The following is a 13,696-nucleotide window of genomic DNA, read 5'->3' on the forward strand; positions in this document are numbered from 1 at the left end:
TAAAAAGGACTAGTCACAATTGAGGTTCCTTGTAATTGTTAATAAACCCTAGATCTACCAAGTATATGCCCGATGTGGGGCTCATCACACACCCATACACATCACAAAATCAATAAAATTGGGGCATCACAATTACAAACACATCTTGTGAGTTATGAGCCCACAACTTCACCCTTTTTCTTGTTTTTATAAGAGTGGAGGTGCCATTTGTGCACTAGGTACAACTTTTTTTTAGGAGGTTCCATTTGTACTAGAGCTTATTGGCATTAGGATTTTAAACCTTATATTATATATACTGCAGCAATTGGATTCCTAAACATGCTAGATCAAGAAGAGAGAGACCGACGGTTTCTGCAAATGAGTTGGTGACTCAAATATTCTATGTTCCTCCATGCAAGCTTCATCAGTTTCTTAAAGAAACTTCTTTGCATTTCAGTGACTCTAGGTAAATTCCTTATCCACCTAAATGTACATGTATCCTATTTACTACTATGGAAATCTCTTTATCTGTTATATAATAGATGCAGGAAAACATATCAACAGTTTACTGGGAAGTGACAAAATTGTAAAATTCTTGCTTAGTCTGTCAGGTTAGTAAACTTCTTCTTAAGTTGCTTATTGGCAATACGAGCTATGATCTTTCTTTTTCCTTTTAGTTTGCCCCTCCTTTTCTTGGAAATGTCATATTTGTTTAAGGGAGTGCTGGAAGTGTACACCCAATGTCACTGGATCAACATCAGTAACCTTTTGTTCCTGGGTGAGGATGGGTAACTTATTGAAACTATAGCCTCTTGCTTTTAATTAATTCCTAGCTTATTAATTATTGTATGCAGCCAAATTTTGGTTCCTTGATACAATTAGGAGATTATCCTCAGGACTCCTGGTACAATGAGCAGTTTTACCTCAATTAGAGGGAGACGAAATTATACGAGCTTTCACTCCTTTGAAGTTCTAATTATGGTTCATTTCATGTGATGATGGATTACAAAATGAAATTGTATTAGTAAATTCATGTGTAATAGCTGATTTGCTATGGATATTTACTCTTTTATAAGTAGATATACAGTTCCTTAGAATCAGCTTTGACAATTCATAACAATTGTATTGCAGACGATGTTTCATAGCTTGAGAGATGACAATATGCACGAAGAGGTAGGTCCTACATTTTTACATCTTCTTCATATTGCTTCAGTGAGTGAGAATGTGGATTGTAATGCTCTGGACTTCGGAGACTAATTTATCTGCGGTATAATATTTCCTTACCAAATTTGTGTTGAATATAATTACATTAGGCCAAATAGGCACCACAATATTGTGATGGTGACCTATTTGTGGATTGCAATGAGATATTACTTTATCAACTGCAATAGACAAAGTCATTTATTCATTTGGTTGGGTATATGGGGCACTATGAAGAGGTTTCTGATGCCATCAAGGCACTCAAGAATGATTTCTCTCTCTCTCTCTCTCTCTCTCTCTCTCTCTCTCTTATATCTTCTGTTTTTAGTACTCTTCAAGCACCCTCTCCCTTGGTCTGATTTTTATTAAAATGATGGAAACAAATACCTAAAGAGTACTTGCTGAGAACTACACTTGCTATGTCAAAGAAGGGCGTTAAAGTTGTTTCAGTACTACATTTATCTTATTTTATGATGCAGCAAAAATACAGTTCCTTCTAGCCATCTGACAGTAATAGGGCTTAAGAGGAGCATCCAACAGAAAAGGCAACAAGAGATAGCAAAAGTATTGGACTTGAAATTCAAATGTTTCTAGGCTCAAGAAACCTAGGATATATTCCAGATATAAAATTCATAAATGTCAAAAGACTGCTTAGGGAACTCTTAAATGACTACTGAAATGAGGCTCATTGTAATATTACAGTATAATTCTTAACTACATATGAATTTATCAAAAAAAAAAAATCTTAACTATATATGAATTCTTTTAATTGTAGCTAACCAAGCTCATCAAAAGTCATATGCTAATCCCATAAAGTTACATAAAGAATATGAACATAAGTATTAATTGGTTTGAATTTGAAATTCTCTTTCAAATTGTAATTAATTTGGTTCAAGTGCTAAATGTGATAGCCATGTAGGATATATTTGTGTCTATGCATGTATTTGTGCACAATTGTATTTGATCATATTAGTAATACTAGGGAAATTTGTGAAAAGTAATGGATATGTGATTTTAATTAGGAAATTATACTGTGAGTGTGTGATTTTAACAAAAACACATAAAAAGGATTTGGTGGTATTGTGCCTTTTGGAGCAATTAAATTAAAATGAGTGTGTCCTTTAAAGTGGCCTTGGTGTCTAGAGGTAGAGCCTCCTTGAATTCAGAAAAGTCACATGGTCAATAGTAGATATCCTTTAGTATTGTAATTCTTAAGATTTTGTCATATTAACTTCATATTACTTGTTAGACTTTGCTTAGTTTCAATTAACAGCTATTGGCTTTGGTATTTGCAGTCTGTAGGCCTTTCGTATATACCTAGATAAACTTTTCAATCAGTATGTCACAATTGTTTGCTCCTTAACTTCCATTCTGGCTTTGGGGGAGGTATGCTTGTTTTACTAAATTTCATGATTTTGCTGGTTTGGCTGAGATGTTTGAAGCTACTACATTTGATGAATTTAAATGGGATTGATTATCCTGTTGTCATTCATTTGTTAAGTCATTCTACAAGCAATATGCACAAGATATGGACTTACTATTGGTGCCAAGTTCATATGGCTTGCGAAAGTTTTAATGATAATTTTCTATCCTATAGCTTGGGTGAGTTTATTTTGTTCAGTTCACTTGTGAATTTTAGACTGATGCATGGCACTTTATGAATTATCCTTGTGTAAATCTTGAACATATATTTTTTTTATCCCTTTCATTTTATTGAGAAATTTATTTTTCTACTATGTGAGGTTGATATAGAAAAAAAAGCTTCCATCTATTCTTATTCTTTCATGGAGAAGCAATCAACTTAATTCTTCTTCTATACTTTGCAGGATTAAACATCAGTCCATGCTTTGTCTGCCAAAAGGTCTGACTCTTTAGCAGAACCTTCGGATTGATATTCTTCTCTTAATCATAGAATATTTAATTTTTATGTACCTTGTGCATGCTATGCTTCTTCATTTATTATTTCATTTTTCTTATTAGGTAGAGAATCACATTGTTGGAGCTCCATGTGGTGTGATGGACCAGATAACTTAAAGCATGTGGTGAAGCCAACAAACTTCTTGCAGTGACGTTCCAGGTATGCATATTAGTTCTGTAGAAAACTACTCGACTACAGTTTTTTCACAGATCAAAAAATGATGTCTAAATTTGAATCTATGCAGCCTGCTGAGATATATCAAATTGCTTTCTTAGCTAGACATAATGACCACAGCCCAGTGCTTTTGTTGTTGCTGATTAATGTCATATGTGCTTACTCTAAGTAGCGATAACTTAGACTCATATTCCATGTTAATGGTACTGTCAGTCCATAAATATATTCTTGCTTTAAATTTCCATCTATGGTTTCTTTTTTGAGTACATTTTGTGGACTTCATCACTGTAAGACATTAAAGATTTGAGAGATAATGCGCAGCAGTGATACCTTGTCTGTCTTAATTTTTGATTACTATAATTACATGTCTGCTGAGTTTGTTTGCTTAATTACTTGTCTCACAGGCTTTCAAAGCAATTATAACATCGGCAACTTCAGGTGAGCAACATATGGGATCTTGGAGAACTATTGTATGAGGTATATTTAAATTTTTAGTATTGATAAATTGTAAAGTGTGTTGTGTGTTTTGAAATCCGCTTATGCATATACATAGGTACGCCTCAGACGGAAATAAAGCAATGGAGACTAGTGACATCTGGAGTATCAGCCCCTTGTATTCCTTGTATGGCTAGCAATTAAAAATTCTAACGATTTTTTTTATATTCTATAATGCATGATTTTAAATTCATTCTATGAACGTATGTTGTGTCTTTTAGTAGGCTTGTAACAGGGACTGGAAAGTTATTTCTAACACTAACGTTTTGTTCTAAGGCTTTGCAGAGCACCTATTGAATTTTTTCTGATTTTCTAATTGTTTTTGTGATTTAGGATTTTTGAAATGCAATGGGGACAGATTAAGGTTAGCTTTTGTTGAGGACATTACACATATAGCAGGATTCAGGCCAAAAAGAAAAGGAAAGACCAATTAATTTCACTATCAAAAGTTTTTGCTTTCATCATGCAAAATTTGTACTAAGCCCATGGTTTTCAAACCACATCAATGTTTCTAATTCAATTATCATTATGTTACTCTAAGCTTGGTAAATACGTTTGGTTGATGCTAATTTGTAATAGGCTAATCATCATGAATGAGGTTTGTAGCTTTTATATGTCCTAGTTAAGGGCATGCACGGTCAAGTTGTTTAGCTAGTTTTATATGGCCTAATAATTATGGGCATGTATGATCACCATTTTAGTCATTGTTGATAGCTGGGAAATACACTTCATATCTGGCCAACAATTTTTCCATTTATGCTTTGCCCAACACCTGGCTGTTGGTCGGTCAAATTAGGCAATGCTCATAGGATAGAGTTTTCCTCCAAACCAGTTTAGAGGAAAGTTCCTTCAATCCACTATGTGGCAACTTACAAAACTATCCACATGTACTTTTTGAGTCACATGACTACTTGTTTAAATGATTTAATAAATCATGTGATTTAATTCTTGTGGATGGTCTTATGAAGAGCCATGTAATAGGTGACCTGGTTTTGAGGAGAACTTTGTCCATGCTTGTATGTGTGGTTTAAATTAGTCATGGAGCTGCCTACTTTCATAAGATAAATGAATCCTTATCATATGAAAATGTGGGTTGTTTACTCACAATTGGAATTCAGTAGTTATTTCTGTGCCAAGATGAACATTTTTCGGTAAGCTTTACTGCTTTAGTTATGTTGGAAGTGCTCTTACTGTGTCAATCATCGGTAGCAACAAAATATATGGCAACAGGAAGTCAGTAGAAGGAGTTTCTTGCGAAAAGGGATGTTATTTGTGAAGGCAACCCGTAAATAGGTTGTGTTTGCCTTGTGGCTAAAATATGTCAAAATCAGGGTCAGTCTGTCAGGTGTGTACTAATGTAGAAAATTATGCCGTAGTATGGTCTGCACGGTCTGTATTTTGTGAAAGAGTATGAGTTAACATAGTTTTGAGACTTTTGTCTCAGAAAAATCTTAGCATAGGTGAATTAGTAAAGAATGAACACTCATGTATGAATGAACAAGTCCAACTATTCAGGGAAGGTCCCAGAGTGCATCAGTGCAGATGAGTCAAACTTCTGCTCATTAAATGGGATGGAGACAATGACACAACCATATCATTCTGGTGATGGATACTCAATGTTATGTGCAGGGGTCAGATTGGTTCGGATTAAGGGAATTTTTTGACCCAATCTACCATGGTGGGTATGGTAGGTTAAAAAAAAAATTCAATCCAACCCAACTTATCATATAAAGTCCAATTCAACCTACATGGGTCAGGTTGGGTCAGGTTGAACCATAGGTCGGACAATTTTTTTTTATTACTATTATTATTAAATTGAGCAGAAAAATATATATCACACATGCTACCTGAGTTGATAAATAAAATATATATTAATATATGAACTAATATTTCAACTTAGTTATACATTAATATATGAACTAATATACATTAATATTGGCTTTTATATAGGATAGGAGAAAGAGCTGGTTATTTAAAAAATTTATTAATTATATAATATATTTTAAATACATATTAAATATATGGGTGGGTCGGGTTTGGCGGGTTTGGAATTTTATGACCCAAACCAAACTCAACCCGCTATCAAAAAAATTTTTGTAACCCAACCCAACCCAACCCACCAAGCCCTAAAAACCGACTCAACCCGGCAGGTTGGGTTAGGTCGGGTCGGTTTTGGTGGGTTGGTTGCACACCCTACTTATCTTAGAGCTCTTACATCTCAATTGTTGGAGGAATCTGTCTGTCCGTGACTACCAGTGCAGGTGAGATCACCTGTTGGATGTGATCTTCCTATATGATCTTATCTCAGTTGCTTGAATATTTTTTTGTTATATATCACATATAATTATCATGATAACAGTGCAGCGTAATGACAATTGTGTAAGACCTCACTTATAAAGTTATAATTAACTTTTAAAATTTTTTGAAACTTTTGTTAATTGAGTTTTTAATCAGAGTGGTGTTTAAATTTCTTGAAACTGTGATAATAAAGTTTGCCCAATAGTAAATTATCTAAACAATTTTAAGAGCAAAGTGCAAAAACATCCTTCCAACTTCAAGTGTATTGCAAACTTTAATTTTTGAAAATTTAAATCATAAGGTTCCACAAAGTGTGAAATTGATCCTTCCATTTCATTAGTGGATAAAATTTATATATATAAATATAATTTGGAAGTTGGAAGAAGCAAATTAATTTATCCTTGGAGAGAGTGTGCTCTAAGAGTTCGATTGAGAACAGCTTATTTAGCTGAAACTAAAAACTTTTTGCTGAAAATATTGTAGATAAATCTAAAAGCTAAATAATATAGTACAGTGGAATACATAAATAATACTAAAAAGTGTAATAGGATCCATGAATAGTAGCTGTAAGGACACAATTCAAATTCCCAAACTATGACTGGAAGGAAATGGGCTTGAAAGGCCTCTTTTTACAATAAATTTGTAGAGGATGGGTTTGTAATCTAGATTTCAAGGATGGTTTAGATAATAAGGAAAAGAACGGGCTTTGGGCCCAATGGCATAAAAATAAAGAGTTGTTTGCAAGAGTAAGACTGAAAATTCCTCCTCGGATAAAATTCGAGGATAGTTTATAATAGTATTTCCTAAAGTTTGGATACAATTCTTGATTATCATATACTATTGGCCCTTTTTCTTACTGAAAAAGCCTCTCCTCTCTTCGTATGTCTTCCCCTTTATTTATACTTCTTTTTCTTCTCTTCATCATCTTCCACCTCATGGTTGCAATCCTGATTTCGGATACTTGTCCCATCAATTCTTCCCTAAAGCCCGCTGGGGTTAGGGACCAAGTTCCAAACTCCATGCTTAGGTCCCATCCTTCCATTTATGCAGTCAGCGTATCAATTTACAGGGCTTTTAATGTATGGGCGGTGGTAGCAGCTTTACTTTAGATGTTCCACCGCTCTTTCTATTGTCCTCCACGTGTACGGCGTATTCCCGTAGACGTAGGATTCTTTATAACATAACCCGGGGACACTAAACCTCTCTTCCTATGTCCTCGGATTAACAATCCGAGGACACATCTTCTCCTCGGACATAATTGGTCATTTGTTTATCATATCTTTACTTGGTATTTCTTTATGAGATACATTCAGATACTCCAAGATCTTTTTGATGTCTTTGGATTTGGATTTCTAGCCCAAAAGACTTCATTGGGTCATCCTTGGTAAATTACTGGGCCCAATGCCCCTACAGTAGCAAAAATAAGTTGAACAGTAGAAAAAAATAAACTAAAAAGTAAAAAAAAAAAAGCATTTTCCAACCAATGCCAAACACAACCTAAGGGTGTGCGGCAGTCTTTTTTTTTTTTTTTTAAACATGTTTATAATAAGTTTGCTTGATTTTATTTTGTTTGGTTGCTAAGAAAATAGATAATGAAGAAATTGACAAGTTCGATCAAACTAAATTGTGGCTTTTTATTATTATTATTTTTATACAAAATAGAAATTCTACTCTGCACCTTACAAGCACTTATATTTGTAGAGTGACCATCGCATCAAAGATGTGGTAGTAAAAAACATAAAAATACTGAATTGTGGCTCTTTTTTTTTTCTTTTTTTAATTTTTTTTTTATACAAGATAGAATTCTGCTCTAGCCTAATCTAAGTGTATATGTGTGTGAAGCTCCCTCCTAGAGACTTGAACCCCGGTCCATGCCTCCCACACCCCACAAGCACTTATACTTGTAGAGTGACTATCGCACCAAGAGTGCATTAATTGGTACAATATTGTTCTATATGGGTGCATCGATTAATGAACATTTTAGTAACGGACATTTTAGTATTAATAGTGCACAATTTTTTTTTTTTTAAAGGACTTCCTATTGAATTTTTTGAATTTAATAAGGGGGGACAATTTGTAGATTATCAATTAAGGGGACATTAATCACTTTTGTAATATAGAGGAAGATTGACATTGATCCGATAACTTAGAGCCAAAGTGCAATTATCCATTATAATTTAATATGTAAGCACTAATAATTATCTAGTACTCCTGAATTACATGTTTTCAAACAAATGCTGGGCCCCACAAATTGAATTCATGGCGTGGTCCACCGTTTATTTTTATTTCTTATTTTTTGATGAAAAAAAAAATAGTTTAATTAATATACAAACACAATAATAATAAATAATAAATGCCTATTAGTAATTGTGAGGTACTATAATTCTGAATGAGACAGTTACACCACGTGTCATAGCATGGCTGAGAAGGGCAGTTACTGCGCCGAGAAGTCCACGTCCTTGGATTCCGTGATCACGTTAGCAACACGTCATCCAGGGAGGCCTTACTATGCTGAAGGAGCTTTGGGAATGAGACTAGCACTGACGTGATTGAAGGGCTGGAGGCTGCCACCACATTCAATGCATCTTACCAAACCTCTTGACCGCATTTATGTGGAGAAGATCTTTGAACAGTGTTGCCTTGGTTGCCGCATCTCATAGGGGTACAGGGAAGGTGGTTGATGGGACTAGTACTTGAGTGGTGGCCTGCGTGATCAACAAATAGAAGACCAGAATCATCTAAAAGGGCCTATATAAGGTAAAAGGTCCCTCGAAGAAAGGGGATCAGAGAAATAACAGAGAAAAACATGGTAGCACAGAAAAAGAAACTGTAAACAAGTCTGATAGTGATATATTCAAGAACAAAACATCCTCGGACTTATCCGAGGAGAATTATCCTTCTCAATACTATCGTTCAGTTTGTTTCAGCATCAACATTTTTAAAAAAATGGTTCATTTTCCAAAAATCATTTTCTAGAAAACTATATCATTTTCCAATATTTGGTAACGACTTTGAAAATGAACTTAAGAATGTTTTCTGGTGTTTGGTATGCAAATTTTTATTTTTATTTTTTATATTTCTTGTGTAATTTAAAACATATGTATTATGTAAACCAACTAATGTAATCAATATAAATAAAAATAAAAAAACCAAGAATGAATTTGGTTTTTATACTAAAATTTTGACAATAGATACAATCAAAATTAGTTGTCAAATTTTCATGATCTCTACCACTCATCTTGTTCATATATATGGACAGAAATGTCCACACACACACACACACACACACATACACACACACACACATACATACATACATACATACATATATATCAACCATTTGTCTATATACATAAAATTGACAAGGTAATACATCTTTAATAAGTACAAATAACAATAATTTTTAATTGTTTACTCTTTTTGCTGGTATACTAATCGTCTACTACGGTTAACCACAAGTCTTTAATATTACTCAAAATTATGTATTCATATAATGTATATACATAATATATCATCACTACATAGTATCTGCATAATGTATCTATCAACGAAAAAGATTATCCTATGTAAAAGTAATTTAGAGCCATATAAGCACTGTATTTAAAATTTTCGTCTTTTACTTCATTCATTCATTCTTTTTTCTTTTTAATTTTTTTTAGCACTTTTATGTGCAAAAAAGACTTCTACCTGAAATCCATCAAACCAAAAATTTCTTAGAGAAAAAATAAAATCAAGTTTGAAATTCAAAGTAAAGAATTGGGATTTTGATAGAGAAGAATGAAATAATTACCGCTGCAAATATGTTCTCTTTTGCAAGTTGGTAGAGAGGAATGAAATAATTATTGAGCAATAAGGGAAAAAAATATAGTCAGAGAACTGTGTTATAAAGGGGAAGAGAAATATGGAGAGAGAGTGAGGGAGAAAGGTCTATGGAAGAGGAGAGACCAGAGTTAGTGACAGTGAGGGTGCGAGAAAAGAAAAAGAAAAGGGAAGAGAGAAAGAGTTAGAGAGCGTACTATGAGAGAGAGATTGTTTTCCAAATTCTTTTTTTTTGAAAAACAACTTTTAAAAAACAAGCTTTATTTTTATTAGAATTTTTCATTGACTAAAGATAGTTTTTCGTTGACCATTTTTTTTTTGTGCTACCAAATATTGAAAAATGTGGAAAACTATCTTTACAGAAAGTTTTCCAGCAAAACAAACAGAGCGTATGATTACCTTCTGTTTTTCCTTGTCTCTTTGTTGTTCTTGGCTCATGGTAAGCGCTATCTCACCCATGAAAACCTAGTTTCAAAGCCCACTCTCTAACAAATTCATTGTGTTGGGCTATTTGGGCTTAAGTCTTTCAGTTGTTTAGGTATAGGAGTCAAATCCAGTCCTTATAATAACTATCATTAGCCCTTTTTTTTTAGATTCTAAATGTATAATTATTGAATTTTATATTTCCAAAAAGAAAAAATATATATGTTAAATTTTTCTGTATTATATATAGGATCCGGTTAAGGCATACATTAATTATCCATTTAAGAAATTTTTTATAAGAAATTGAAAAAACTGTCAAAACAATTAATCATTTTTTCGCTTTCTCATAAAAAAATTTCCTAAAATAGTTTACTAACATATGCCCTAAACATATGTTAGTAAAACCCTTATATATAAATTATGTAGTATCAATATAAAAATAAAATATATATTTATACTATTATTTAAGGGGCTTCTCCTATTTAGATTCCTTAATTTTGATGCCCAAAATACTCTCAAATTTACCAGTTTGTAAAGCTTAAATAGTAGGGTCAGACATGTAAAATTATCAATTTAAAAAGTCCTAAGTTTTAGATAAATTTGAAAAAATATTGCCCACAAAATAGGAATACTCCCACTAACCCACTTATTCTAACACATGTTTCTAATATTTTATTCTAAAAAAAACCTCACGTTCAGAAAAAAAAAATACAACTAAATAGTCATGTTTCTAATATTTTATTCTTAAAAAAAAACCTCCCATTTAGTAAAAAAAGAAAAAGAAAAAAAAGAACACAACTAATGAAATACCCTTAATTTAATAAACGCCTATCTTTATCTCTAAATCATAAGAAATGGTTTAAAATCTTAAATTGATAAAAATTAAAAACAAAAAACCTAATGAAAAAATCCACTTAAAAAAAAAAACTATCCTACGTAGTGTAAAAAAAAAAAAAGGTTAAAAAAAAAACTACCCTAGCCTCTTTTTTTTTTTTTTTTCAAATTCAAAGTTTAAAAACAATATAAGTTTTACTTAACTTCACGTTTAAAAACTCAAGTAAAATATGCTAAAATTTCAAATAAAACTACAACTCTTCCACAATCACAAGTTATTTTTCCTTTATCTAAATGCAAGTTACATGGAGTTATATTTCTGCCAAAATGATAACCACTCATGAGAAGAATTATCCAAATTAATTCATGGCCGTGTCAAAGGTTACTTCCGCACCAGGTTTAAATTTGCTTAATTTGTGATTTATACATGTGAGTTTGTCACTTTGTCTTCAATACAGTTCGATCGATCAATAACATTTTCTAGGGATTTTTTGTGATATTTACTGTACTGGGTAAACAATTGTGGGAATTACTTTTATTTTTTTTCTTTCTTTTGTTTTTGTTTTTGTTTTTGTTTTTTTGAATTGCAACAAACAGGTTATGAGTAAGATTGCTTTACAATCCAATACCCTTCAAACAGGGAGTGTCCTTCTATGGTCGTGGTATTTAGTTTACTGTGTTAACAATTGTGGAGATTTTACTTTTTCTTCTTTTTAAAAAAAAAATTAATTTTGCAATTGGAGTCCAATACACTTTATAGGGGAGTAAGAGCATCCGCATCCATTTTTCTTAATTCTATTCTATTTTACCATCAAAAATTCACTTTATCAATTTTACAATACCATTTTTCAAAACACCCAACATCAAAACTTTTATTTTTCTATCCTACTCATTAAAATAATATATTTTCGCAATAAAATATATTTTTTATTGTTTTGTTTTTTCTCAACTTTATCCCCTTCCAGAATCATCCGTTAATTTATTTTTCACCTCTTCAGACTCTTCCTCCATCATCAACCCAACTCCTCCATCATCATTCATCGGAACCCATCGTCAAACCATCGTAAAAAAAAAAACCCATCGGAAAAACCAGCAAACCAAAAAAAAAAAAAAAAAAAAAAAAAAAAAAAAAAAAAAAAAACCCATCGTCAATCCAAAGCCCATCGGAACCAGTAACGCCGATCACATACCAGCAAACCAAAATCCATCATCAAACCAAAACCCATCGGAACCAGCAGCGCCGATCACATACCAGCAAACCTAGAAAAAAAAAAAAAAAAAAAAAAAAAAAAAAAAAAAAAAAAAAAAAAAAACCATCGTCAATCCAATACCCATCGGAACCAGTAACGCCAATCACAACGCCGATCACATACCAGCAAACCAAAATCCATCATCTAACCAAAACCCATCAGAACCAGCAACGTCGATCACATACCAGCAAACCCAAAAAAAAAAAAAAACCATCGTCAATCCAAAACCATCGGAACCAGTAACGTCGATCACATACCGAGCAAACCAAAACTCATCGGAACAATATTTTCCAGGAAGAAGAGAGTAGAAAGAAAGAGAGAAAGATAGAAATAAAGAAACAGAGAAAGATAGAAATAAAGAAAGAAGAGAGAGCAGGTTCTGTGGAGAGAGCAGGTTCCGAGCAAATAAAAAATCATTTTTTTTTATACCATTGAGCTACAGTGTGATTCTACATTTAGAATCACACTGTAGCTCAATGGTATTTTTTTGAGCTCAATTGTAAAAAAGTTTAGAATTTAGCATGCATTTGAGATTTCCCACATTCAATGCTGATGCTCTAACACGTGAGATTGTAGGGTCAGGTCCTTGTTTACTTTTTTTCTATTCTTTTTTTTTTTCTCTCTCTCTCAATTTAGATTATATTTTCCATTTTTCAATTAATTTGTTTTGGATGTATACATTCATTTTCTACGTTGGGGGTTCAAAAGTCAAATGCAAAAGATGAATCATTACCACCAAATGTAATTGTGTTTATTTATTTATTTTTATGAAAGATTGTATTTATATTTAAGTGCATACTAGTCTTTGAGCACACGCTCACGTGTGTGCTCAGACGCTTTTTTATTTATTTTAGGAAAAAATTAATAATTTACATCTATTATAATTTAGGATTACTACATTTTTCAACAACAAAAATGTCTAGGCATATGATGAAAAAATTATTTCACCTATAAACGTATAATACTCATCACACGTTTAAGTATTTTTGTGATTGAAAAATGTAGTAATCTCAAATTATAATAGATACAAATTATTAATTTTTTTCTTAAAAAAATATACAAGAGTGTTTGATATGCGGCTCAGAGACTAGTTATATTAAAAAAGAAAAGAATATTTGACATGCCGCTCGGATAAGAATTTTTGACATGCCGCTCAGAGACTAGTTATAATAAAAAGATAAGAATTTTTTATATGCCAAAATATAATAAGAGTCTCTCCCATTGACCATGACGTCTCTTTCGTGACGTGGTGGTGGGACCTATTGGAAAAGCACTTTTGCAAAAAGGAGGGTGAAGGAAAAAGTGG

The 13,696-nt window shown here is 32.5% G+C and overlaps 1 long non-coding RNA gene across 2 annotated transcripts; it reads left to right on the top strand.

Annotated features, from left to right (window-relative positions):
• Positions 1–307: 307 nt before the first annotated feature.
• On the top strand, positions 308–4,647 carry LOC142614077 (uncharacterized). Of its 2 annotated transcripts, XR_012840354.1 has the most exons (7): positions 308–445; positions 522–1,152; positions 3,006–3,040; positions 3,160–3,256; positions 3,676–3,748; positions 3,825–3,893; positions 4,100–4,647. It is a non-coding gene; the product is annotated as an uncharacterized LOC142614077 (long non-coding RNA). The 2 variants fall into 2 exon arrangements; XR_012840353.1 differs by having other exon boundaries at positions 522–3,040.
• The last annotated feature ends 9,049 nt before the right edge of the window (positions 4,648–13,696 follow it).

Source organism: Castanea sativa, chromosome 10 (assembly GCF_040712315.1).
Source record: "Castanea sativa cultivar Marrone di Chiusa Pesio chromosome 10, ASM4071231v1".
Classification (NCBI taxonomy): domain Eukaryota; kingdom Viridiplantae; phylum Streptophyta; class Magnoliopsida; order Fagales; family Fagaceae; genus Castanea; species Castanea sativa.